Source organism: Pseudonaja textilis, chromosome 1 (assembly GCF_049901715.1).
Source record: "Pseudonaja textilis isolate UNSWEBS1 chromosome 1, rPseTex1.2, whole genome shotgun sequence".
In the NCBI taxonomy this organism is placed as follows: Eukaryota; Metazoa; Chordata; class Lepidosauria; order Squamata; family Elapidae; genus Pseudonaja; species Pseudonaja textilis.
The window spans coordinates 151,189,939-151,217,070 of record NC_141990.1 but is presented as its reverse complement, the minus strand read 5'-3'; the positions used below and the strand labels follow the sequence as shown (position 1 = coordinate 151,217,070).

General features: G+C 36.9%; 1 long non-coding RNA gene across 1 annotated transcript in view; it reads right to left on the bottom strand.

Annotated features, from left to right (window-relative positions):
• Positions 1 to 9,889: 9,889 nt before the first annotated feature.
• The window catches only part of LOC148127867 (uncharacterized), a 31,535-nt gene continuing 14,292 nt past the window's right edge, over positions 9,890 to 27,132 (bottom strand). Inside the window, exon 3 of the long non-coding RNA XR_015741164.1 lies at positions 9,890 to 10,464. This is a non-coding gene — a long non-coding RNA (uncharacterized LOC148127867). The remainder of the gene's footprint in view (positions 10,465 to 27,132) is intronic.

Here is a 27,132-nt window from a genome sequence, read left to right as displayed (position 1 = left end):
ATGATTAAATGCAATATCTGTGCAATGTCTGCATTTTTATGGAGATGGCACCTATTTATTATTATTAAAAAGTGGTCTATTCTCATTTACTGAATGTTAAAGAGTATCAAATATTTCCAAGCAAGCCTGATTCCTTCATTTTCTTTTTAAAAAATAAACACTGTTCATTACTTGCAAGCATCATCTAATTTCTGTGCCTAACTCATTTAGAAGAATTAGATGCAGAAATAAATAAAAACACAAAATATGCTGTATATCAGGAGTGTCAAACATGTGTCATCATGGCAATGTCATGTGATGTATCACGACTTTTTCCCCCTTCGCTAAACTGGGCATGGGCGTGGCTAGCACATAATGTATCTGGCCCGCAGTTCATGAGTTTCACAGTCCTGCTTTAGATAGTGAAAAGGGGATATATGGTTTATTTACATGTAATATCACTTTAAATATACAGTTTCTGTGACAATTCTATCAAATAGATAAGTTTAGAAGAAGGATTGGCAGAACCTGAGGGTGGAGTTAAAAGAGGAACCAGCCTAGAATTCCTACATAGCCATAGCACCACCACCCCAACCCCCTTGAATTCCATGTACTCTTCTCTAACTCCAAGCATATATTAATTATTAGTTGAGAATATTCCTGTATATAAACTGTTAAGTAATAAATCAGTTTAATTGAACCTCCACCTGTTTCATGCCTGACACTATTTTGCCATAACTTAGCTTCTACATTGTGTCAGATTCAATCAACCTGCTTTTGGAATGGATGAGTTGTCCCAACTTGCGTGGATTGGCTAAATACTAAGAGCTTGCTGACACGATGAGATGTGCAGGCATAGACTTCCAAAGGAAGATTTCTATTTAGGAAGAGGCTGGAAGGAAATATCTCAAGGTGCCACAGCTGATTTCTTGTATTGGCAAAACATTGGACTGGATAACTTTTGGATTCTCTTCTAACTCAATGTCAATTGTTATGACACTGGATTAAGAAGGTTATGTATATAATGATTTTAATGTATATCTTACATTTCTGCCCTAGAGTGGTCAAAGTCTTTTAAGATAGACTGATTTATTCACTACATAATAATATTTCATAATTGCACAGAATTTTCTTGCTACCACTCAATATTAGTTTTCAATAATAGTTTTCAGGATGAAGTTCGCTTGCAGAAAGGGAACTTGAAAAAAACACTATTGGGTCCCTTAAGAGTTAAGTTCATGCTTCCAAGCAGAGTTAAGAGGCAAATAACTCAACAATATTCTCTTTATTCTCAGTGATATTCTTTTATCTTCTTTCTGAATTCAGGTTAGACTGTTCACACTGTCCCATTCAAAAAAGCAGACTTTTGTAGTGTATCACAGAAATGTTCTCTGCCTACAAATATTATTTTCATGCCTTTTGATCTACTTATGTAAGCATTCAGAAGCTTAACCAGAAATGAAGGAGTTTCATTTTAGTTTATATGTAGTAAGAGAATCTAGGATTCCATTACTTTTCTAGTAGCAGTGGAAAAATTGCTTTTCAAATCAACAAGCAAGTAAATCTAAAAAAAAAAAGAAAAATGACCTGTTCCCTACCTGAAAAATTACTTTCTTTCAACTCAGAAAATGTGTTTTCCAAATATCCAAAGGTGTACATGTTTTATTTAGCTTATTTGCAAAAAATAAAAAAGAAAGATTTAGTTCAAATGCACCTGGAACATAAGTTGCTTTTCAGTGCAGTGAGTACATAAATAACAGAAATTCAGCAACATCTGCAAGACTGAACCAAAAAGGACTGTTGGGGGGAGGGTAAGAAAGGTAGTTGTATTTCTCAGATCCAGAGCATGTGATCTCCAGAAATCATTGCACTCAGGGAGCTTACTTGATTAATGGACTAATGTGTTAAGCCATCTGCTCTTGGGTACCCAGCTTTGAATCCCAGACCCCCTAGCTGGGTCAGCACGTTTTTTGTTTTTTGGTGCTGAGAAGTGACTTTCTAAACTTTTTTTTTTTTTTTGCTCTGGTCTTTGATGGTTAGGAGAAGAAATGAGGCGTGTAGTTTCATTCATCTTGAGGGAGAAGGGAAGCACCTTGAGACAGAGCAAAGAAAGAGGGGGCACCTGTAACACATTAGCTTTCATGGAACAAGCTTTGGTAGCATTGTCATATCTGGGCTGCAAAAACCTAGCAAGCCAGTGGAAGGCAGCAAAGTACTAATGTGTTTCTGCATCTCACTAGGGCCATCTAATGGTAATACAGAACTATTGTAAAGGCTTGTAATGTTTTTTTTTTTTTGATCTTTGTATCAATTGTCTTAAATGAAATGTATATTTTTAATGTTTGTATTTTGTTTTTGGGTTTTTTTTTTTGCAAGAATTGAAAAGGAATAAGTAAAGTAAAATGCTATTCCAAGGTATCTGGATCAGCATAATTTATTTTATTTATTTTTATTTATTGGTCAAACGCTTACAATATCATAGAAATAAGAATAAACATAAGTTTAAATACATGAAATAGGAACTAATAATTGGGGACAATAGGACAGGGAGAGTAGACACAATTGTGTGCTTATGCACGCCCCTTACAGACCTCTTAGGAATGGGGTGCGGTCAATAGAGGTTAATTTGAGGGTAAAGGAGTGAGGGTTTGAGCATGTGATAACAGAATCAGGTAGCGAGTTCCAGACATTGATCACTCTGTTGCTGAAATCGTACTTCCTGAAATCAAGTTTGGAGTGGTTTACATTTAGTTTATATCTGTTGTGTGTTGTTGTGTTGTTGTGGTTAAAGCTGAAATATTCATTAACTGGTAAGACATTAAAACATATGATTTATTTATTTAATTGAGAGCAAAGTTAACTTTAAGTTCCAGAGTAAAGGTACACTCTGTAACTGTTGTGTTTAGAATCCAGATGAATTCCGGCAGGTGTGGGGAATCAAGATATTATACAGAAGAGCCAAAGTACAATTTGGGGTGGCTGAATTGTATTCCAACATTTCATTTTAGAATAGCAATATTATATTTCACATTCATTTTACTGGATTTATTCCTAATTAGGGGCATCTTACCAGAAGGCTGCTCATTTCCCCCCGCCCCCGGTCTGGAGCTGCTTGTAACATTGGATGTATAGAATTAGATCCTAACATATAAGATCAAGAAAGAAGAACGTAACTTTTACCCGTGATTCATTCAAGAACTACAGTATAATAATATGTTCTAGATCAAGGGTGTCAAGCCTGATCGCATCATGGGCCATATCATGACGTATCGCGATTGTTTTTGCCCCTGTGGAGCCAGGGTGGGTGTGGCCTGCCCAGACCATATCCAGCCCACAGGCCACATGTTTGACACTTCCATTCTAGATATTCTCCAGAATGTTGTTACATAAAGCACAGAATTTTTCAACAAGTTTGGAAAACAATGAATGTTTTCTAAACTTAACATTCTTGAAAATAAGTTTACTAGAGTCATACCAATGGTTCCAAAACATATAAAAAATGTTATCTAATGTGCTGAAAGAGGCATAGTCTTGTTAAATGCTAAATACTACCTCCCAGCTTCATTCGATGTCACAGCATTCTTTATAACAACATACCAAAATTAGTCAAAGAATCCATAGTAGTAACCACTGCACATCACACCTGACCTAACCAAATACGCAGTTTATGATAGCCATAATGATGGACCCCATCACCTTTTCCTTTTTTAAAAATATATGCTTTATTTTTATTCATAAATAATTTTGAATGCAGTGTATTGTCAGGGCATATCATTTACAAAGAAGCAAAAAAAACAAAAAACCCAGAAATATCAACATATATACTAGTAACAATGTGATAGTGTAACAAAAAATTTTTAGGAGTTTCTTGTATTAGCTTATTTATATTAATTATATCAACATGTTTTTAATTATCAACCCTCTTTGTATTTAATTCTTACATAACAATAATCTTTCTTCACCTAATTTCTACCTCTTATCTCGATCACCTTTTCCTTACTACCTACTGTCAGCATTCTGTACAAATATATGAACAAATCAGAGGAACATCCATGGGATCACCATTTTCAAAACTCATAGCATAAATTACAATGTAACATCTTGTATTTACTTGGGTCAATAAGTGTAGGTCAATAAGTGTGGTGTAGGTTTGTGCCATCATTAATTATTTCATTAATTCTGGGTCTATCGGTGTAAAGAGTGCTGGGACATCAAATGAAACCATTCCTGTTTTTTTTTTCAAAAGTTGATTCCCCTTCCATCTTATGGAATCTTTATACCACTCATGTCCGCTATTACTTATCCAAAGCTGGTGATAGTTCAGAGATTGGAGCGGGGGGCAGTCTGAAAGCCTGGGGATGAGCTATGATACTTTACATCTCCAGCGGGCTCATACAAACAATGATTCATTCCTATGAATTGAAGAATCTAACATAATAATGATGCTTTAAGTACTGGGGAGAGATATATCAGTAGAGGTTTGTTCTGAATAGGTGCTGAATAAACCACACATTTGTGGTTTTATCTGATTTCTAAGTAAATCACTTACAAATAATGCCAGAAAATCCACAGTTGGAAATATATGGGTTTTGTTTATATTTTTTCAGGGTACTTAGAGCTCTACTTAATTTATTTGACTACTACCAAGATAGACTTTTTTTCCTACACAACTCTCTTTAATATACATCTTTTCCCCTATGTAACTTAATCTGGTTTTTATCTGCACAATTGCCTATGTATGATTTATTTAAATGTGTGTTAGCCTGTATGTTACTTTTTTAGCATGTCTCCTTTCCAACTACGTTGCTTTTTACACAATTTCTCCCATTTATATGCTAATTTTAACACATCTTCTTAACAAAAGTAATATGGTAATACATAGATAACAGCTGGTTCTGCTCATGGTTGCCATGTGTATCCTTGCTTGGAGGAGGATGGCATTTTGAGATCAAAGAGATTTGAGATGAATTTCTTAGATTTTCTTACTGGAAATACTTTTGCAAGATCACTGTAACCCAGCCTTTTGATTTGACAGCTAAAGAGAGCAAGGTCAAGACTAGGAAATAAATGAAGCACCTGTTTTTAGAAAGAACAAATAATAGTTTTATCTGGATTGAAACTGGCTATATGTAGCTAGTAGCAATGTTAGCAAGGCAGAGCTACACTAATGATTCACACTGTGGATCATTGGGCCAGAGGTTTTGAAGTCAAACTTGCCAATACATTTCACTTCTAAAAGAACAAGAGTTTTGTGGTACAAAACTTCTAATTGTCTGTGGAAGCTATTCAGGTAACAAAGGGCACCTGGCCTTATACCAGGTAGCAAGTCTATTTCCTGAAGTGTTGATGCCATTTCACCTGGGAAAACTTGTGAAAGGACATAAAAAGTCTCTTCAGGGTCTGTCTTTCAGTGGTTACTCTGATTTTCTCACAAAGTAGATGTCATTTGAAAAATGCTGGGGATTTTGAAACTTCCACTTAACAATGTGTAATCTGACCAAATCTCTGCAAGAAATTTTTATATTAAAGTATTATATAATTTATATACAGTAATATATTATACAGCCTTTGTATATCTCAAAATCAGCTGTTTGTACTGATTATTTCTTCTCTCGACAAGAACATTTATAGCTCTGCTAGTAATGGCTGTATTTTGCAGATATAAGCATACTGGACCAGGTCCTTCAGTGGAGTAAATAAGCATAGAGTTACATCAGTAATTTATGCCCCAGGAAGATTTTTCCCTATTTTTTCTCTAGCCATCTGCTGTGGATGCTCAAATTCTTAATTTAAACAAATCCGAATGGTTCTACATTTTCTCTTTTCCCCTCCTCCTCTTCCTCTTCCTTTTTTTCTTTCCAAAGTAACTTCTTGCTACTGACTACTGTTCAATTCACAGGCAAAAAGGAGATGTTACCATATGTTCAATGCTCAAGGGCAGAAGGTGCTTTAAGCGTACGAAATACTTGCACTATGCTAGCTGTGCAGATATATTAGTTGGATTTCAAATCTAGAAATCTAGAACTTCTATCACACTGTAAATTAAAAGAGGCTGCTAATTTGGAAGGACAGACAGAATACAATGCAGACGAAATTACACTTGAATATAAAAGCAGTGCAGCCATCTCTTACCATGTGTTTTGTAATGTGCAAAGTAGCCAGAAGTCCTTGCAGTGTAAGATTTATGTATTCAAAACATAATCCTGATATGCATCAGATAGAAACTACAGTGCCAAAATAAACTTGCATGTTCCAGAATAGCATAATGAAAAATAATGTAAATGTGTAAGTTATGCCATTTACATAGTGATATCATAATGCACCCAATGTCACCTGCTCTACCTATTACTTCACTGAATGATGCTCACAAGATTTCCTTGATGGAGCATTCTTTATAACCTACCCAATAACTGTTTGGTGAGTATCTTTTGAATTTTTGTTGAAAAAATACCAGAGGTAGGTTTCTGGCTTTATGTGTTGAATTTTTCCTTTTTAGTCCAAGAAGTATTAATATAATATATCATTTATCTAAGAGATACTTATTGCTGAAAGTAGTTGGTTGTTTGAGAATCATCAATGCCCATGGAACTAAGGAAAGTCTAGTGCAGAGAAGCATTATCATATTGGCGCAGTAAAATGGTAACAATAATGAAATGGAAATGGATAATGTGGTTCAAGTAAAGTAAAATACAAGGGAAACTATCCTCACTGTTTTTCTATTAATAAATACTGTAATAATGATGGTATGGCATGATTTTAAATTTAACTGGGTGGACAGAGAAATGGCAGCCACCTACCATTTCTTTTAGTTGCCCATGAGAATAAAACATGAAGCATGGCATGACCTCATCTTTTTCCATCATGTGCAATTCTATATTCAAAGCAGTCTATATTTAAATCATGCCAATGGCACCCTGTTTTGGTGCCTATTCCCAGTAAAATGTACCAATACAAACTTAGCAATATAGGACTACTACTTCCATGTCAGAAGCACCAAAGTGCTTCCATGGTGAAAGGATTTGCTAGAGACATCGCCATTGCCTGAAGGATACCCAGTTGGGGGCTTCTTTCATATCCCTTGAAGTTGCTCACCAAAGTGGTACCCATTTATCTCCTCGTGGTTGGCCCCTTTTGAACTGTTGGGTTGGCGGAACTGAAGTATGTGATGGGAACTGATCCCACCCCATGGCAGCAACTGGGTCTCAAACATGAGCCTGTCGATTATTAGCCCAGCGTACTAACCTCAAGAACCATTGCACTCCCAGCAATATAGTTCTAAGTCTTGACAGCTTTCCTCAGGCAGACTGTGGCCCACCAAGCTCTACACAAACATCTGTTGGCAAAGTTTTCTTTATTAACAGAGTGTTCATCCAATCTATCCTAAACCCTTCTTTAATCTGAGTGTTAGGGTCACACTCTTAATTATATTTACAGTTCTGCTTAGAAATAGCTACTTCGTTGTTATGGTTGTGTCAGATGAAGATCCTGAAGAAAGAACACAACTTGCTAGCTCTTTTTTTTTTTTTTTGGAATAGCTTTACTGAGAGTTTATAACAAATATTAATGGCTGAAAGAGGGCTATTTGATTCTTTCTTGACTTTTGTTTAGAAAGTTTCTAGAAAACAACTAAAAGCGATCTCTCCCCTTTTGCACTTAATCCTGAAGGTTAGCTTAATGGTGCAGATAGGGTAAACAAAGAGATATTTATTTCAGAGCATAGCTCCTTTGCAATGCAGGGAAGGTCACTTGAATTGGGAGGATTAGGGGTGGGAGACCTGTAGAATGTGGTGCTGATAGATGAGCTTATTAAAAAGTGTAGCCTTGTGGAAGGGCTGCCATTGATGGCCTTGACATGGCAAGAACTTCAGAAAGAAAGGGATACAATTGGAGAGCTGTGCTAGAAGGGTAGGGGGACCGGCAGACAAAAACAAAAGGCTGCTCTAATTTGTCAAAGTTGTATCTGGTTCCACTGAACAAAGTTAGCAAAGAGATGAGCAGAGCCACAAATTAATGCTCATTCACCAAGCCCCGATGGAGCGATAGTCCGGCATACAGCTTGGTCTTTGTAGAGTAACCTGACCGCGACCAATTGCCTTCAGATAATTCTGCCTTGTGGGCATAACAGTTTCCCTTGTTTTCTTCCTTTATAGGATTATTCCTTCCAATATTAAAAGATAATATCGGTGTCTTTCAGTGTTCCTATAAACTTTTTGCCAGAGATAAATGGGTCTCTCGATCTGATCTTCCCTTCTCCTGGACTCAAGGAAAGATGGACAATGAGTCAATAAGCTCTTAGATGTCCTGAGACATCCCAGCATTGCTGCTAAGAAAAAGGAGGCTGACGTAACAGGCAAGGTAGGTTAGAAGCATCAATGCACAAAAAACACCATTTATATTTTAATTACAGAAACCAAGTTATTTGAAGAAAGATGACGTTCAGCACTGTGTCTCAAAACCAACATGAGAAAACAAAAGCATAAAATGTAAAGATAGAGTGCATTAAAGTTGGCATGATCATCATGCCAGTTGCAGGTTGCTGGGAAGGTGGTGGACAGGTCCAAATGATATGCCCTAAACTAAATACAACTTGTTTTTTTTTTTTTTTGCAATCCAGAAATGTGGATGTAATAATATGAATTGAGAAAAATGAGGATTCAGCTAGCTATACTGATTTTTGAGTAGGATGTCTCAGGAAGTGTCTCAAAAGGTAAATAAGGTTAGGAAAAATTAAATATAAGGGTGGGGTTTTAAAAAAAACAATAAATCCACCACCAGGAATCTGCCGGTATTGGTGCTGCCCTCAAAGACACACTCCTAACCATCTCCAGAGCTTCTATGTCTCATCAACACTCCCAGTTTCATTGCTACCATAGTGCTACTTGGTCTCTGAACTGTTAATTAGCATGCCAGCTATTCTGTTGTGGCTTGTAATTATTTTTAATTTGTCAATGAAGCCCTTTAAGTTCTGCCAGTCTGGTTCAAAGTAATATATGCAACTAGCAAGGCTGTGTCATTGAATTGTTTTGATATGTGGATCAGCTCGGAGAAATTTTGATAGAAGTTTTCCACATGGCTAGTATATGAATTTGAGTATTGGGAGTCATTGGGGAAAAGAGGGTACAGTTTATACTGGAAAAACCTCATGTTGAGCATGGAAGCCAGCCACCTTCTTGCACAATATTTTATGGTCACCATATGTACATGTCCATATTTCTTATTTACAGAAGACATCCTTTATTCCAATGGTAATATTTTTATGGCTGGGCACCATAAGGCCTGACTCATACATGTTTTTGTTCTTTTTCAGCTTCTGAAAATTGCAGGCATCCTTGCCAGTGGCTTGATAAAGACATCAGAATGAGAAAAGAAGTAACAAACTCCTATTTTGGTGGAAGCAAAGCAGTTATCCCTGAGCCAACTGATAAAGTCACTCCATTTGCAAAGAGGAAATTTACTTTGTTTCCCCAAGGAATTTTCCCTTCACAATCCCATTTCTACCATAGCAGAACTGAGGAAAACCAGGCTGTGCTTTTATAATTCCATAATGGCTGACTCAATAGATTCAGCTTCTCAGTAATTTTTGAAGTGTTGGCTAGAAACAGGAGAACACAAATGGAGCATTTCCTAGACTGGTCAAAGCAGCAGTTAATTTGTCCCACAAAAGCTTTGCTTTCACTTACAAAGGTAATATGGGGGGGCCGGGGGCAGGGAAGGAAGGAACTATGAACATGTAAGCAGAAAGCCCAGGTGATCTTCAACTTTCTTCTTTGTAAAGCTAAAACCCAAGGGCTTATTCAAGGGGTTTCAGACAATAAATAACAAGTTTAGCCAGACTGGCTATTTTATTTGTTTTATTTATTTATTTGATTTATTTGATTTGTCAATTGTTTACAAGATAATAAGTATAAGCATATACATAGTTATGAATTCATGAAATGGGTACATATAAGAAAAATAAAAGAAACAATAGGATAGGGACGGTAGGCACGTTGATGTGCTTATGCACGCCCCCTACAGACATCTTAGGAAAGGGGTGAGGTCAATAGTAGACAGTCTAAGGTTAAAGTTTTTGGGGTTTGGGGAAGAAACATTTGGGGAATGCTGTGTGCCTAATTGTTACCTTCTCCCTTTTTTTGAAGGGGGGAATTCTTGGATAGCGGGTAAGAATACCTCAGCTGGAAAGGCTGGATTAGATCAGGAAGTTGCATCTTTTACTGGGGAACTTCTGGAAAGAGGGATAAGATTTTAAATTATCCCATCTTCTGTTTTATATCAGAAGGCCTAAAATTTGAAGGGCATTGGGAAGGTTCATGTTATCTTTAATGCACTATTTTGCTCTCTTAGGAAATTTCAGTACCCCAACATAGGACCATATGTAGCCCGAGAACGTTAGTTGAGGATATCCTCTATCTGAAGGGAACCATTGTTCATATGCGGAGAAAGAACAGGAGCCTTGAAGTTGCCCATCCACATGTAACGTTTGAGCTGCAAATAAAGAAGCACACGAATTAATCACCATCTTCTCTACTTCAGGTAGATCTTGCTTAATGAGTCCTGCTCAGCAAATGTTCAAAATTACAATGGCACATCAAAAAAGTAACTTTACAACATATCTCCCATTTACAACATCCTCATGGTCACATGATTGTTGTCCAGGCACTTCACAACGGGTAGTCATTTATGAACATTAAAGCATCTCGCAATCATGAGATAGCCATTTGCACCACTTCACAACCAGCTTCTGATGAGCAGAATCACTAGATAAGCCAGCAGTACAATTACAAGTCATAGTCATGTGATGTCTCACTTAACAGCCCACTTATAATATCTGTGGCAGAAATGAGGCTGTAAACTAGGCCTGTTAAACTGGCGGCCCATGGGCTGGATGTGTCACATGTACACCATGCCCACCCTGGCTACACAAAGGCAAAAAACATTGTGATACATCATGGTACATCACATGATGCAATCGAGTTTGACACCTGTGTTGTAAACCCATCATGTTTTCCTTAGCAAATGTTGGAATTCTCAGTCCAGTTGTTGTAGATAGTAAGTGGTTAATAATAACTTCAAAACATGCATATCTGTTTGCAATAAGCACATGGATTATATTCACTGACACATTCTTTTGCCTTCTTTTTAGTAATGCATAAGCAATAAACAAAATTTCAAGATGTACAGGACAATTGAAACGTTTTAGTATTTACACATTTAGCCTCCTCTCCAGGGCCTCCAAGGAAATGAATTAAATCTCATAGTAAACCAGAATCCAAGGCAAAACTATCCATCTTAGGAAATTCTAGGAATCGCAATCAACTCTCTTTTCTATTCTTTAATCTTACTAAAACAAATCTACTATTCCTCCCAGAAAACCTATATATTGTACTAGCAAAGCTCCGGTAGGGGTCAGTTGTGGAGCCAAAATTTAATATAAACGGTTTCATTTTTTTTACTTTGCCAACTAGTGAATCCTGCTCCTCCCCACCTTCTGTTGCATCACCCACATATGTCTTGTGAGATATAAAAATAAGAGGCTTTTATTATAGCTTGGCATGAATCTAAGTACCCCTGAATGAGTTCTCAGTATGTATTGTGAGTACTCTTAGCTTGTATGTACATATATGCAGATGTGTCCATGCATGCTTGAGTTAGCATGTTCCATCTGCTGCAGCAGCAGTGGTGGTATTTAGCAGGTTCTCACCAGTTCTGGAGAACCAGTAGCGGAATTTTTGAGTAGTTCTGAGAAACAGAAAACACCACCTCTGGCTGGCCCCACCCGCATCTATTCTCTGCCTCCTGAGTACCAGCTGATCAGCTGGGTCTTCTTTTATTGCCCTGCACAGGAGAACGGAGCTGGAAAGCAGGTTAGTGGGGTGGGGAAGGAATGTAGATTTTGCAGTATATCCTTCCCAGAGGTGGTATTCAGCAGGTTCTGACCAGTTCTAGAGAACCGGTAGTGGAAATTTTGAGTAGTTCAGAGAACCGACAAATGCCACCTCTGACTGGAGGTTTTACAGTACCCTTCCCCTGCCACACCCACCAAGCCACGTCCACAGAACCTGTAGTAAAAAAATTTGAATCCCACCACTGTTCAGCAGGTGCTAAAACTGAGCTACCACGATCTCCCTCCTGAGATATGGTCTTCAAGCAAAACTTTAAAACTTCAATAGAAGCACATTATTATAAAAGAGCTGACATGATTTATAATCTAATTTTTATTCTCTACGATAATCTAATTTTTATTCTCTACGATTGCAAATGCTCAATTCAGAAAGCCAATGGCAATTCAATCAGATCTATACATTGAATTGATGTACATAAATCAGAAGGTTGATTTGATTACATCTCTAAATCAAATTGCAGCCCTCCTAATTGATTTGGATAATTCTCTTTCTGTACAGAAATGGGTTCTTCTGAACTGAATTGACTTGATTTAACTGTATGATTCAAACAAATTGGTGCGTTGTCTCATTTGCAGAGCTTAGGATACGGACTGAAACTTTGTAAAGAGAGACCACAACTGATCTATCTCAATCAGAATAAGCCAAAATTCACCAGCCTTGTATTAGTTGAGTAGGAATTCTGGGGCTTAAATTTTTCTCATATCGGGAGGGGACTACATCTGAATAGTCTGAGACACACACTCCTAAAATAAAGCAACATGTAGGCAAACGGAGCTGAACTTCATCAATTTTTTTTTTTGGGGGGGGGGAAGGTGTATATCAGAAAAGAGGAGAAAATAGGTGTGCTCATGACCCACCCATGATCATAGCTTGGGTTTTTGGAAATACTCCTGGGATGGAGTCAATGTTTTACTTGTTTTTTTTAAAAAAGCTCTTTTGTCTACTTAAAGATGTTCATTATAGTTTTCATATTTTCCCAACTCAAAATGACAAACATTCAGGAATCTCTGGGTTTGCAAAAATCGATTTGGAGAGCTGCAGATTTCCTGTCTGCCTTAACTCAGATGGATGAAGTGTGGTTTAATTCAGTATATCCCACTGGATATACTATATATCCCATGGGCTGCCTAAATATTACAAGAGAGATGAGCAAATGTTTCCTTAGCCAAGAGTACACATTCATGTCACCCAAATATACACAGAGGTTTTCCATTGTTCTTCCCTCTGCCTGACCATATGGCTTGAGAATGATTTTAATTTCCTTTCCTCCTTTTAAAGCAAGTTACTGTTTTCAGGCAATTTGAGTTTGTTAGAGAATAAAGTCAAGAGACAGCCACTGTTTCAAAGGCCTTCTCTTTGTACTAAATTGTACTTCCAAGAACATTTTTGCTATGGTTCAGTGGTGTTTAACCTATCATATAATATCCAGGTCTACTGTGTTAGAAGAAGCAGAACAGTATTAAGCTTTTCCCACAAGCCTGTGATTGTGTTTGACCCAGTAACCTGTATTAGATTAACATTTATTCTACAACTGCTCAGCAAGCTTTGGACCTGGGCAAGCTGCAGTTTATAGAGGACACTAACCATTTTTACAAGTGGAGCAGGGAAAGGGAATTGAATCTGAGGGAGTAATTCCAAGCCTGCATCTTGCTGTAGCTGTTAAAGTGTTTATATGAGGAGTTGGGGAATTGCATGTGACTGACCCCTCTTTTTATCTGCTTAAAAGACACAGTGCAGATCTCCATGGCGTGTATAAACTCTGAGGGAATGCATCTGAAAACAAAACCCACAAATGTGAGAACATTTCACCATCTACCAGGAAGAGAGGCCGAACTTTCAAAGTGAGAAGGAATGTAAGCAGGGTAAAATTGCTGGGATTAGAAAAGGTTTTAAGTTAGCTGCCCTACAAATACATTCATAAGCATTCCCCAAGCAGGCTTTCCTAAGACCTACCTGACAGCCTGGGATTCTTAAGCTAGCAAATAAGCATAAAAGTATTCGCCATTAACCTTAACCTTTGCTGGTTTAAACAGATGCCACTCTCACGTTTTCTTCCATTTGAAAGGGCGGATCTAGCCCTGAGGTAAGGCGATAAGATGCTATTGACTGTTGTGAAAATGAGACATTAATAGAGAGGGCAATAAACTGGTTTTTATGCAGAAATCTTGCAGCAAATGAGGTGAAAGAAGGAGGGATGGCGAAGTGAGGGGGGAGGATGTTTAAAAAGGGCAATTTTGCCATTTTCATCGGTCTAAATGTACTTCTAGAATGATCAGAGTGCTTCCATCATTAATATACATAGTGGCTGGATCAAATCTCAAGAATTAGATGACCTGTAGTCTCTTCCAACTCTGGTTCTATAATTGGTTCCCAAATTATACAGATTTTACAGATTATCTGATAAATAAATCTGAATAAATGTTAGATACAGAAAAGTGTAGCTAGTCAAGTTAACAAATATTAAACCGGTTTATATATTATTTAGTATTATGATTTTGATAGTGCATGTCCTCTTATAAGAAATTATTCATTAGAAAATGTTCCTGCCCCTCTCCTTCCCCACCCCCAGCCTATCACTTTTTCTTCCTTTAGATAAAATAAATCCTTTTTATTTTAGCAGGAGGTTTTTCAGAAGAGATTGGACAATCCATTAGTCTGGAATGGTACAGGATTTCCTGCTTGAGCAGAAGGTTAACAGATAATCAGAGTTGGAAGGGACCTTGTAGGTCATCTAGTCCAACCCCCCACCCAAGCGGAGAGACCCTACACCATTTCTGACAAATGGCAGTCCAATCTCTTCTTGAAGATCTCAAGTGATGGCGCTCCCACAACTTCCGAGGGCACACTGTTCCATTGGATGATTGTTCTCACTGTTCCATTGATTGATTGTTCATTGGTTGGACTAGAAGATGGCCAAGCTCCCTTCCAACTGTGTTATTCTTTTCCAAGATTGATATCTGAACTTCATGTTGGTCATGAAAAGTTATTCAGTGAATTTCCAATCAATGTCAGTATACCAGTTCGTTCAGAATGAGTTACAGTCTTTAAGATTTGCCTAGCCTCTTTCAGAATCTAGATAATTTCAGCTATTGTCATATGGGATATTTAAACACACGACATAAGAACAAAATGAAGCCTGCAAGAAATAAATTCATTGGATCCTTGGTATAGAAGGATCAGGATATGCCAAGTTAATTTTCCTGTTTGTGTCTCATAGCTCACCATAGCACATTCCCTCTCTCCCTCTCTCCCTCCCTCCTTCCCTCCCTCCTTCCCTCTCCCTCTCTCTCTCTCTCACACACACACACACACACACATATGCATTGAGAATCTAGTGAACAGATTCTTCCCCTCACAGCTCCTGTAGCAGGATTAAACCTGTGGCTTGCTTATGACAAACCTTTCATGATAGCCCTCCCTTTTCAGCTCAGAATAGATATCTTCTTTTCCTCACAGACTTGCTGTTGCCCTGACCCTATTCCATTTAGAAATTGGCTCAATTAAAGGTTGATGAAACATTCTCCCTTACCCCACAATCAATAGGTGCAATTCTACAGCTGTCACTGCTACACTGCAGCCTTGGCATTGTTGCCACCCTCCCTGCTATGTGTCTTCAGACCTGTATTACAGCAAAGGGCAGCTGGAATTGGGAGGTTAATCCCATAAAACGACAGCGCCTTGTCGAAGATGATGGCAAAGGTCTGGTTCTGCACATTTCAGGCATTTCTCTTTAGGCCTGCAGAGACAAAAGAAAAGAAAGGCAAGAATACTGCTGGGGTGGGGAAAGGGAGAAAAAAACAACAGGCATGGGAGTGGAATTTGAGTGCACCTGGGATATGTTTTTAAAACAATAATGGGATTTTTGACCAAACCTGATTCTTAGATGAAAGTGGAATCTGCCCTGAGGATGCTACCTGAGCGCATTGATGAAATAGTTTAGTTGAAGCAATTCCTGTCAATATGATGAGCACTGAATGGAAAGAAAGATGTATACAAATGCCATATTTTAAGCCTTTGGCTTTTATAAAAAAGAATATTTCAAATACTCTAATGCTAAAAAAAAAAAAAAAGCCAAAGGGCCGCTGCATTCATCTCTTTCTCTCTTCTCCCAAGGTTATCCTGGAGAGCTTTCTAGAATATTTTTTCCCTGTTCTGGGGAATGTGGAAGGTTCTCAGCCCTTGAACAGGATTAGGACAAAGTCTTCCCTGTTGGCAAAAACAGCTCGTGGGAAAAATCAGAGACCTGCCAAGCAGCTGAATTGATGCAGAAATGCAGAACACCGTATTGCAGTTGATTTTCTGTGAATAGTACATTCTTTTGTCTTTGATATGACTTTTGAACATTGCTGAAGTAGCCAGACAAAGGGAGAGAGATAGATTTATTTCTCACTTTACAAGCAGCAGTTCTCTATTTAAAAAGCAGTCCAAGTTCATTTTAAACATCAAGAACCATCAAAAGTAAAACTAGGGAGAATCCTTAAAACCGTCCATCCACTCCTAATATCTGGACAAGCTGAGCAATCACATAAGATGACATTGTAGTGAAAAGTATTTCTCTCTTAACTGATCAATAATCAAAATCAATAAATATACATATTTAAATTTTCATTTATACATAAATATTAGAATGTCTTCCTTGTTAAATTTGCAATTCTATGCCTTCTTTTGCCTTTTTTAATAGCAATAGATAAGGGGCCACCAGGAGTTAAGCACTAAAATTTAAAAAAAACACAGGAAGGAAGGTTCATTCTTCTTTATCATACAGTTTACTTCTTCTTCTTTTTTTGAAAAAGAAAGAAACCCTAAACCTAACCCTAACTTTGCTTTACTATGGTACAGAAGGATACTATGGATTGATAATCATATAATCAACAGCTATGTAAATTCAAGCTTTGCATGCATTATATTGAGGATGCCATTTTTGTCCAGTTCATTTATGCCACGTTTTCTTTTTCCCAGACTGATTCTGTCAATAATGAAAGCAAAACCCTTGTTCCTTTGCTTTGCCTCTCCCTTTAGACTCCAAACAGTTTCAAATTATTTTGGAAAGGAATGGGAAGGAGGGAGGGTGGGAAGAAGAAAGGAAGGAAGGAAGGAAGGAAGGAAGGAAGGAAGGAAGGAAGGAAGGAAGGAAGGGCTGTTAGGAGCATATTGGATCTACTGAAAATGCAGTAGTGAGTAAAAGCTTCTTTGGACTTCTGAATCTGGAATTGTCAGTATGAAACTTTTTAGGGTTAGGATACGTCAACCTTACAGCAACATTCACAACTTTCCAAATAAAATTATCAATAGTAGTATCAAAAAGTATTAAATCTGGTAGGATATAAGTGAGGCAAGATGCAGAATTATGGAGCCTGTCTCTTCATTAGCAGCTTCCCATTAACCTTGACTGGAATCAATTTTAAAGCCAGCTAGCAAGGCATGATTTTTTTTAAAAAAAAAATGTAAGCATTTCTATTTCATTGCTGAAAGCTTTTCCATAGCCTTCATTCCCTATAAATTGCCCTGCCTGTAATAAAATGCTACTGGAAATATTTACTGTTTTGCAGCTTAATTTTTTCTTCCTAGAGGTCATGTGATGCCAGCCTGGACTGTAGCTAATAGACTTGGAGAACATGCTGTGACCTTTCCTGAACTCATGCCTGGCTTCATTCTTTGATCTTATTAAATAGGCAAAATTATCCTGTGAAAGAGAATAATCAGAAATGAGCAAGATTGTCTCTGAGCAAGTACTTCAGCTGAAAAGCAAGTGTGATATAAGGAATGACAAGGAGTAAAACTACACAGTGATTCTCATACATGATGTGTGTGTATGTGATACTGTTTTATTAGAAAAGTTGGTGTATTGGCCAGAGATATTTATTATTATGCTCAATAATTATATATCTGTGTACTAATAACAGTTCTGAAGAAATCAACAGCTGGGGGTTTGTTTGTTTTTTTGAATAATAAATGAGTAAATTAAAAAGCTAAAATGCATTATTAGGCATTTTAGGCAAAGCCACTAAGATAGATCTTGATGGTTCATGAGAACAAATTCCCAATGATGTCACTCGGTGGTCAGGAGGGGGAATAATTTCATTCCACTTCTTAGAACTGCATCATTATCTGAAAATTCTAATAAAAGTATATCCATGTCAACTCTTCCCATATATTCAATTATAATTTGATATCACTTTAATCTTTGTGGGTAGCATAGAAATAGGAAGCGGTCTTTTCCCCCTGTTCATTTCCTACTATGGATTTTTAGCACAATTACCCCATTGCCAGCATAGATGATGGAGGAGGAGGAGGATTGATTTCACAAAGTTTATAGGTAAGCAATAGCATGCATTTCTGACATCCTTCCTAAGTTATGGTACCTCTCCCAGGAAATGATTAAACAAAGCTGAACTGGTCACATGAATTAGTTTTTCACTGCTTTAGCCCTGACTTTAAAGTTCTGCTTAAAAAGGTCTAAATATGGATTAGGAAAGTCTAGTGTCATGTGATCAAGAGGAAACAGCCTGATTAGGTGTTTTGATGCCAATATTGACTGCAAGTAATTGGGCTGTTGGACTTAGTACTGTTGATAATAAATAAGCTCCTAAGCTATGGCTTTTTTCCCTACCCTTCTGAAAGATTGAAGGAATTTTGATGGAGATCTTCTGGATACAAACCAGAGATTCTGTTATATCGTATCAAATCATATCTGACAAATACTTCTTTGATGTCATTGACCTGTATCCTTAATAATGACATGTCAATGAGAAGTATATACATTGAGAATCTCCTAAGCGAAGAGGGAAGATCTTCAAGATTCCAACTCGTCAATGTTGTATCCAACTACAACCAGTAGAATTTGGGGGGGGTGGGGGGGGGATTTCCCTGGAATATCCACATACCCACATTCAGATACTCAATGTAAGATTATTTCCAATTAATTCCTATCTAAATATGTGGCCTAGTGGAAGACCAGTACAACCACATATTTTATTAATCAAGCCACGTTTTATGGCTTTAGCAGAAATAAAAATATAAATACATTGGCCCTATATGTGATTGTTAAAATCACATTACAATTTCTAATTGCCTTCCAAGAATCTGCATGCTATTAGTAACATTTTCCTGGGTAATTAGAAACTAGTTGAAAACTAATCTATTAAGGTGCAACAACCTAGAGAAAATGTTCAATGAGTTGGTGTATACTCATAGACAAACACATACCCATGCACACATATCCCAGAGAGAAGGAGAAACTTGAATTTTTCAGAGATGCTGAACATGCTTACTGCTGATGCCACAGATACAAAAAAATGCTATTGCCGTAGATTAAAACTGGACAGAAATTGAATTAAAAATAGCCTGGTTTGTTTTCAAAACTTCATCAGCTATAAGTAAAGAAAAAGCACATACAATATTTTTCATATCCACTTAAGTACTTGCTGTGAGTAAATAAAACAATGCAAAATTCCGTCCGTCCATCTATCCATCCATCCATCCATCTGTCCATATGTCGGCTGATTTAGAGTCTTTGTCAGGATTCTAGTCTGGGCTCTAACATTGTCAAATGCCACATGGAATGGAATGGAATGGAATGGAATGGAATGGAATACAATACAATACAATACAATACAGTACAGTACAGTACAGTACAGTACAGTACAGTACAATACAATACAATACAATACAGTACAGTACAGTACAATACAATACAATACAATACAATAGCAGAGTTGGAAGGGATCTTGGAGGTATTCTAGTCCAATCCCCTGCTTAGAAAGGAAACCCTACACCACTTCAGACAAATAGTTATCTAATCTCTTCTTAAAAACTTACATTGTTGGAGCATTTACAACTTCTGGAGGCAAGTTGTTCCACTGATTAATTGTTCTAACTGTCAGGAAATTTATCCTGAGTTCTAAGTTGCTTTTCTCCTCGATTAGTTTCCACCTATTGTTTCTTGTACTACCCTCAGGTGCGTTGGAGAATAGTTTGCCTCCCTCTTCTTTGTGGCAGCCCCTGAGATATAGGAACACTGCTATCATGTCACCCCAGTCCTTCTTTTTGTAAGACTAGACATATGCAGTTCCAGCAACCGTTTATTATATGTTTTAGCCTCCAGTCCCCTAATCATCTTTGTTGCTCTTCTCTGCACTCTTTCTAGAGTCTCAACATCTTTTTTAGATAATGGCGACCAAAATTGGATGCATTATTCCAAGTATGGCCTTAGCAAGGCATTATAAAATGGTATTAATACTTCATGTGATCCAGTGGTGGGATTCAAAAGAATTTACTACCAGCTCTGTAGGCATGGCTTGGTGGGTGTGGTGTTGTGACTTGGTGGGTGTGGCTTGGTGAGTGTGGGAGGGGAAGGATGCTCTATTCCCACCCCACTCCAGGTGAAGGATAATGCAAAATCACCATTCCATCCCCACTCCTGGGGGAAGGTTACTGCAAAATCCCATTCCCTTCACACCTCACTAACCTGCTTTCCAGCTCCATTTTTCCTTTTTAGGGCAACAAAAGAAGACCCAGCCAATCAGCTGGGACTCAGGAGGCAGAGAATAGATGGGGGCAGGGCTAGTCAGAGGTGGTATTTGCCAGTTCTCCGAACTACTCAAAATTTCCGCTACTGGTTCTCCAAAACTGGTCAAAACCTGCTGAATACCACCTCTGATGTGATCTTGATTCTATCTCTCTGTTAATACAGCCTAGAACTGTGTTGGCTTTTTTGGCAGCTGTAGCACACTGCTGGCTCATATATAAGTGATTGTCCATTAGGACTCCAAGATCCCTCTCATAGTCACCACTATTGAGCAAGGTACCACATATACTGTACCTGTGCATTTTGTTTTTCTTGCCTAAATGTAGAACCTTACTTTTTTCACCACTGAATTTTATTTTGTTAGATAGAGTCCAATGTTCAAGTCTGTCAATATCCTTCTGTATCTTAAGCCTATCTTCTGGAGTGTTGACTATTTCTGCTAGCTTGGTGTCGTCTGCAAATTTGATGAGTTCCCCATCTATCCCCTTGTCCAAATCATTGATGAATATGTTGAAGAGTAGTGATCCTAAAACAGTGGGTACCCCACTGCATACGTCCCTCCATGTAGATGCAGTTCCATTGAGGACTATACGTTGAGTCTGGTTGGTCAGCCAGTTACGAATCCATCTGGTGGTGATGTTGTCTAACCCACATTTTTCTATTTTATCGAGTAGTAGGTTATGGTCTACTTTGTCAAATGCCTTACTGAAGTCCAAGTAAATTGTATCAACAGCATTCCTCTGGTCTACTAATTTTGTCACTTTCTCAAAGAATGCAATAAGATTAGTCTGCCATGATCTGTTTTTGACAAACCTATGTTGGCTTTGGGTTATTATTTTATTTGCTCCTAGGTGTTTGCTGATTTGTTGCTTGATTATCTTTTCCAGAATCTTCCCTGGTATTGAGGTCAGGCTGATGGGTCTGTAGTTTTCTAGATCTATTTTTCCCCTTTATTGAATATGGGAACTACATCAGCTCTTTTCCAGTCTTGTGGCAGTTCCCCAGTGCTCCAGGATCTTTGAAAGATATAGTTCAGTGGTTCTGAAACCGCATCTGCCAGTTCCTTCAGAACCTTGGGTTGTAATCCATCTGGTCCTGGTGATTTGAACTCATCTAGAGTAGACAGGTGTTCACTTACCATTTTCTTCCCTACTTTAGTTTGTGTTCCTAATCTGTTTTCTGTGGTGCTGTTTTTGATAGGTTGGACTGTTTTTCCCCTTTGTGTAAAGACAGATGCAAAAAATGAGCTAAGTAGCTCAGTTTTCTCCCTGTTGCTTGTCACATGTACCATCAGCAAACATTTTATGGATAAACCTTAAGAGATCCCCATGATCAGTTTACAGTTAACACCAGTTTTCATCAAAATCAACAATATGTAAATCCGTATGTCCCCTTTCCTCAGTGACAGCTACTACATTTGACATTTATATATGTCAAATATGTGGCTGCCTACTGATTTATCCATGTCAAACTCTTATTTCTTTTCCAAATTAAAATATCCCCAAATCAAGTTGTCTATGAACGTTAAGAGCAGTTTAATTGCCTTAACTACCTCTTTTATTTTGAGACATTGCAGCCATTGAAGCAGAAGATAGCACCGGCTGAGAATCTAACCCTATGAAGTTAGATTTGCTCTATTTATAGCTTTTATTAATTAGTTAATAGAATTTACTGAGTCAAGGGACTAAATTCTTGTCCCCCACTCCTAAAATAACCTATTTCAATTAGCCAACTGCAGGCTTTCTTTCCCTTGGTTCCTTGTTCATTTCCCCCAACCTCCATTCTGCCCTGTGCCTGCCCCTGTGTCTACATCATTGGTTTTATTATGTCATTCCATTTCTATTAGGGCAGAGTCTTACATTTTATTTAAAGGACTGTCATTTAATTTTAAACCAAGTTTAATGTTGTCGTGTATTCTATACCATTTTTAATTTCAGTTAGAAAATTAAATTTCTGGATAGAACAAAAGTTTTTAAACTACCATCTCTGCAAATGAAGCAATTGATGCAACTTAGAAGTTGTCAAGATTTTGTACCAGTCAGTGTTAAGCCATGTGTGATTATGGCAGTGGTTTTGCAGACTTTACTATACATCAACAACAAACTGAGGGGTATATAGGTAGAGACCTATAAAAATGTAAATTTAATTCTTTTTCCAGTAACAGCTATACAAATTTAGAGTATCGAATTATTGGGCATGGTGCACGCCCTCCATAGGGGCAACTCCATGAACAAGATGGAAAGATTGGTCTAGTTCTTTTGCTTCATTTTCCCCCTCAATGACAGTCTATGAGGTCAGTGCAAATGCAATTACACTCAGCAATCCAATCTTTACTTTAAAAAACTAGTCTGTGGTATCACTAGCTGTAGTATTTGGGGATATACGTGCATAGAGAGAAATACCCATACAGGTGAATGACTATATAATATGTGAATGAAAGCAGCAAGGAGAGAAGAAGAAGAAAAAGAAATCTACAGATTCACTGAGTTGATCTCCCAGATCTCCCACTTATCTTAGTTCTGAAAGCCATACAATACAAGCCAACTGTTCTGGGTTTTCGATCCATAGCTATCATACACAAAGGCTTCATGCTATCATGCCTTTGACTTTCAATGAAACTGTGCTTTCTGGTTGGTGTTCATCACACAGCCTTTGAAATAATATTAAAAAAAAATAGCATGAAAACTTAGCAAATGCCCAGGCATTGATTAGAATTCAGAGAGATTAGAATAATGCAAAAAAACTTACACTTGAAAAAAGCATCACAATATGCTTGTCCTAATATTATTCCAACATTGCAGCTCATATAAACTCCTCAGTAATAATTATTATTACTTTAGAGAATGATAAAACCATATAAAAATACTTTGATTGACCCTCAGGTCTTTCACTAAAGTTGATAAATAGCTTTTCAAATGCATCTTTTCAAACATATTGATCAGAAAGTAATAAAGTCAAATGCTGAAACAAAGATTTGCAATTTTCCTCAGTTAGATTATACAGAAATAGGACAATGAAGAATCACATTATTTTACAAAATACAGATAATAGGAAATGGAGTTTCTGCAGACTCAATTTAATTTTTTGCCCAGGCAATGCTACCAATCCTTCAAACTTTCAGATCAATTGTTGCTTTCTTGCCATATATGCATATATGCCAATGCTGCATTGGGAAACCATTACTAATGTGATGCTACAGCAGCAAAAGTATTATTGAACAAAGAGATATGAAAGAAGAAAGACACAAATCTGTACCTTAGTAGACATGGTGGGGTATTTTAAATATTCATCATTTTCACCTTATTCACCTTCACCCAATATATCTTAATGAGACTAAATTGTGGAATTTTTTGAAAGATCAACTGTCCTCTGTCAATCCTTGAACATTTAATATTATCTTATTATCTTAATCTTAAAGTCAACCCAACTTTAATATATAAATTAGTGCAAGTTGATATACTCCAAGAATGGAAGTAAGTTATAAGTCACCTCTTCTGGAGTTAACACTCTCTTCCAACCAAATAACCCATATTTCTTGAAGCAAGTCTGGCACAATTATAAAGAAGAATTTTATTATCATTTTGAATGACAGATCTGAGGCATCATTAAGAATCAGCAAATGGATTTTTGAAGTTATTAATTTTTTTTCTGTCAGTGGAATTATTAGAATTTTATGTCACATGAAACAAATAGCATGGGGTAGTTCAGACAAGATGAAGTGACAGAGGACAATTCAAATTTATTTCTCATGCAAGAAAACTAGAAGGATGAAGGTTTATTACAAGAGAAATATTGTTGGTATAGCAACCATGATATGTTAAATAATGTACGGTGGGATATTGGTCAAGATAATGCTGTATGGCTTAGTACAGAGCTGTCAAACTCCCAGCCCACAGGCTGGATGCATCATGTACGGCCATACGTACACCCGAAGGGGTTTAGCAAAGGCGGGGAACTCCCGATATGTCATGTGACACCACCATGACAATGTGAGTTTGACACCCCTGACTTAGTAGATTTGCTTTGGGATCCAGACTTCCAAACCAGTAAGATAGATTCCTAGATAATCAGTTACAGTTCTCTTGGCTTCTATTGTCTTCTTGATTAAGTTGAAAAACAAGTTAGCAATATTTGTTTTTCTTTAAATATTTTTTTATTAAAAATTAAAATACAAACTTCAAAACATTTACAAAGAGAAAACAAAACTAGACAAAACATTTTTAAAAATTGTGCATTAAAAAAACAAAAGACAAAAAAACAGATACATATACTGTGCCTGCTAGTTAAATACTGATAAATGTATTATAACAATAGCTAGTTAGCAATATTTGTTGATCAAACTGAGAAACAGTTTACAGGTTGTCTTAACTTGCAAGCCCAAAATTTTCCATTGCTAAGCAAGATAGTTAAACGAATTTGCCCCATTTTACATTCTTGCCACAGTTATCAAGGGAATCACTACAATTGTTAAGTTAGGAACACGTTTGTTAAGTGAACATGGAGTGCTAATAGACAATCACTTAAATATGAGGCAGCAGTGTGTGGCAGCAGCCAAAAAAGCTAATACTATCCTTGGTTGTATAAACAGAGGCATAGAATCAAAGTCATGCGAAGTATTAGTACCACTTTATAAAGCCTTAGTAGGACCACGCCTGGAATACTGCATATACTTTTGGTCACCACATTACAAATAAGATGTTAAGACTTTGGAAAAAGTTCTAAGAAGAGCAACTAAGATGATTAAAGGCCTGGAGACTAAAACATATGAAGAACAGTTGCAGAATTTGGGTTTGGCTAGTCCTCGGAAAAGAAGGACTAGGGGTAACATGATAGTAGCATTCCAGTATTTGAGAGTTTGCCAGAAAGAGGAGGGTGTGAGAGAAGCAACATGGAACTAAGGAGAAATTTCCTAAAAGTGAGGACAATTAACTAGTGGAACGGCTTGCTTTCAGAAATTGTAGGTGCTTCATCACTGGAGGTTTTTAAGAAGAGACTGGACAAACATTTGCTTGAAATAGTATAGAGTCTGCTGTTTGAGTAGTGGGTTGGATTATAAGACTTCCAAGATCCCTTCCAGTACTTTTCTGATTGATTGAATTTGCTTGTCAGAAGTTCGCAAACGTGATCACATGATCCCGGAAGTCTGCAACTGTCATAAATTAATGCTAGTTGCCAAGTGTCTGTATTTTGATCATGTGGGGATGATGCAACAGTCATGTGAAAAATAATCATAAATCAATTTTTCCAGTCACTAAACATTGGAACAGTCAGTAAACAAATGACTATAACCCAAGGACTACTTGTATGTGCTCTGTAGATTCCTTCAAACAGGAGAATGTCTAAAACTGAGAGGAAATTTATAAACAATTGCAAGGTGAAAGTAACAGCTTTGCCATCATTTTTTCTTTTACTCACTTTTTAAAATATTTTATTAAATTTCAACATCAAACATTATAATACAAAGTATCATGAGGAAAATGAAAAGGGAATAACCAAACAACATAAAAATGACATCAAAGAAATTTATAACAAAAATGACTTTTGATTTTCTTTTAATACAGGAGTAATAATACAACCACCTCTCTAAATTTAAACAAAAAACCCCAATCTATGAAATATCTTAAAATACTAATAATCAACGTACTAAAAAACCCAATATACAGAAAATATTTGACTGTTAATTTTACCTGAGACATACTAAATTATCAAATGTGGATAATTTTATATTTAAAAAGATACATATATATCACTTATGATATTCTAAACTAAATTTTCAGAATTTGAAATGTACTAAATTCTTTCAGAGATTCTGCTGCTATTTTTCACTCAAGAGGCTTCAACTATCAAAAATAGTAGGAGATTTTCAATTTCCCAGATTAAAATTTATATTATAAATTGTATCTTCTTTCTTGAGTTAGGGCAGAGGTCTCCAAACTTAGCAGCTATGCTGGCTGGAGAATGCTGGGAGTCAAAGTCCACAAGTCTTAAAGTTGTCAAGTTTGGGGTTCCCTGAGTTAGTGAATGGCAAATTTTAGTTGCTGGAACATTGTCATCAGGAAATATGGAATTCCCTCTGTTTCCTTCTATGTTATCTATTACCATAGAGAGATGTGGTATGCAAAAGGATACAAGGTCTGGCGTGTATATTATGATCATGATAAATGAATATTAGAGGGGAATCCAGATTTCAAAAGTGACAAGCTTTCTACTGGAGAACATGGGTGAATTAAATCTATTAATAGAATCTTATCATGAATGGTTTTCAGAGGAGTTATAATGTCAATATAAGCTCATCCAAAATGAAGAGTGTAAGATTTTGAATTAAAGCACCATTTGTTGTCAAGATATTGATTAGCACTTCTTAGTGCTTCAGAACTCTAAGATCTGTAAAGATTACTCAAGATTCTAAGGAAGGCCAACATGTTTCTGAAGCATCCATTTGAAAGCTTTATAGACCCCTAATGAACAATATCCATATTTTAATCAAATCATTGCATGTATTATTGCTGACTTATTGAGACAATTTAAAACATATTTTCTTAGAAGGAAACATGATTTATGTTCATAATCTACAAAGAATCACTGTACTTTTTTTTCTTTTCTCCCTAATTTAAGGATAATACTAATCTGTTTCATACGTGCTCTCATAATTGACTTGAGATTACCATAAATAGAAATAGTGATATATATTAAGAGTTTTATATTCCCATTTGCCAGCATGCA